This window comes from Tasmannia lanceolata, unplaced genomic scaffold (assembly GCF_043159265.1).
Source record: "Tasmannia lanceolata isolate RefF3 unplaced genomic scaffold, GAP_Taslan_0.1 ptg000026l, whole genome shotgun sequence".
In the NCBI taxonomy this organism is placed as follows: Eukaryota; Viridiplantae; Streptophyta; class Magnoliopsida; order Canellales; family Winteraceae; genus Tasmannia; species Tasmannia lanceolata.
Genome location: NW_027518703.1, coordinates 8,954,389 through 8,956,637, shown reverse-complemented (window position 1 = coordinate 8,956,637; position 2,249 = coordinate 8,954,389). Strand labels below are relative to the sequence as shown.

The 2,249-nt window shown below is 42.6% G+C and overlaps 1 pseudogene; it reads left to right on the top strand.

Annotated features, from left to right (window-relative positions):
• The first annotated feature begins 377 nt into the window (after positions 1-377).
• Positions 378-1,839, top strand: LOC143858726 (putative sugar phosphate/phosphate translocator At5g11230 pseudogene; annotated as a pseudogene).
• The last annotated feature ends 410 nt before the right edge of the window (positions 1,840-2,249 follow it).

The window sequence follows — 2,249 nt, the reverse complement described above, 5'->3', positions numbered from 1 at the left end:
TGCACGAGAGAACAGCTTTTCACCAGATTTTGTCTTATTCATTTAATTAATCGGAGGTGGCTGTTCACTCGGGCAAAATTCAGGCAGGCAAAATATGAACGTTACAAACTAGAACATTTATTTGCAGGCCATTACACAAGGAACATGCGACCGAGACTATAGATATAGTGGGCCCATCACCAGCACAAGACGTTGACGAAAGAAGATCTCCTGCATTTGATCAAGGCCGGCACACGATCATCTCTGTCCAGCAGGGAAGCAGAAATTCTTGTGGTCCACCAATTCAACGGTCTAGATTGATACTCACACGCGCCAATGGGCCCACTAGATCCTTTAGCATATACTTCAATACTTGTCATATACTCATGGCAAAAGAAACAAGTGCAAGAAAACACAAACTCCAATAAGAAGATATCTTCTCTTCCCTTGCAAATCTCACCTCCTTTCCTTTTCTCCTCAACCCCCTCCTTCAAATCCCCCCAACTCTCCCACTAAATTAAGATCTGTTCTTCCCTCAAAACCAACATGGGTAAGGGAGGATCTCTGAACGAGAGCGTACTGAGAAAAATCCTTCTCAGCTACGCCTACGTTGGCATCTGGATTTTCCTAAGCTTTACAGTTATAATCTACAACAAATACATTCTCGATCCAAAAATGTATAACTGGCCATACCCAATTTCCCTAACCATGATCCACATGTCCTTCTGTTCTCTCTTAGCCTTTGCCCTAGTCCGAGTCTTCAAAATCGTCGAACCCATCTCCATGACTCGCGAGTTATACCTCACTTCAGTAGTCCCAATCGGAGCCCTCTATTCTCTCTCCCTCTGGTTCTCAAACTCAGCCTATATTTACCTCTCAGTCTCCTTCATCCAAATGCTCAAAGCCCTAATGCCAGTTGCAGTTTATTCATTGGGTGTTTCCCTAAAAAAAGAGGTTTTCAAACCAGATGCCATGGCTAACATGCTCGCGATCTCGGCCGGAGTAGCAGTGGCGGCTTATGGCGAGGCGAGGTTCGATTCTTGGGGTGTGATTCTTCAATTATCCGCCGTTGGATTCGAAGCGACTCGATTGGTATTGATTCAGATCTTACTCACCTCCAAAGGTATAACCCTAAATCCCATCACTTCTCTGTACTACGTTGCGCCTTGCTGTTTAGTCTTCTTGGCAATTCCTTGGATCTATGTTGAGTTCCCTCTCATTAGAGATACATCATCTTTCCATTTGGATTATGTCATATTTGGGTCGAATTCGTTCTGTGCGTTCGCGCTTAATCTCGCCGTGTTTTTACTGATTGGAAAGACGTCCGCGCTGACTATGAATGTTGCTGGAGTTGTTAAAGATTGGCTTTTGATTGCGTTCTCTTGGTCGGTGATTCGGGATATGGTTACTGGGATCAATCTGTTTGGGTATGGGATTGCTTTTCTGGGTGTTTGTTACTATAATCATAGCAAATTGCAGGCATTGAAGTTGAAAGAGGCTCAGAAGAAGAGTTCCCAAGCGGCTGATGAGGAGGCTGGGTTGATTTCGGAACCCCGATCTGGACGGGAGGTTGTTGACTCTCCCAAGGATGATGACTCACAGGCTTGAGTGCATAACCAAGTTTTTGTTGGTGGATAGGGGCAAAAATTCTCGATCAGTGCTGTCGTTTGCTGTATTAGGTGATGGTTTTGTTTCGTTAGATTTAGCTTAGGATGCTAAAGTTGTCTTATTTACAGGGAGTAAATTATATGGATGGACCATCTGATCTGCACATGGAAGTATTTTCCTATTCTGAATTAGTTATATATTTGACCCCAATCTTTTGCGGGCTCTCTAATGGAAAATATTAGCTTCTTTTTATATGGATTTTGTGCTCAGCTGACACATTGTACTTAAATTGCTTGAAATTTTTTGTGAACTCATGATTGTTCGACTATGCGATCTTGTTGGGTCTTAATCAATTATGCCCTATTGTAATTCTATCAGTATTTTTATGTTGTTCTTGGCTATTGACCTTGTTTGGGTGTCCTGAGATATTCTCGTGGCTCGCCTCGCCTTTCCATGTCTTCATATTGTTTGGAGTGATCCCTTAATGCTGATTTCTTGGATACCTTTTTTCATGGTTTACATATCATATGTGGAAATTGGCCTTCCGTATGGGAAACTTGGACCAGAGTCACTGCCAAGAGCAAGCTATGTTACTAAAGTGGTTCTTCCTCCTTTGAGGATTTTCTTCCATTGCTCATTAAAAAAATATTGTTCGCTTACAA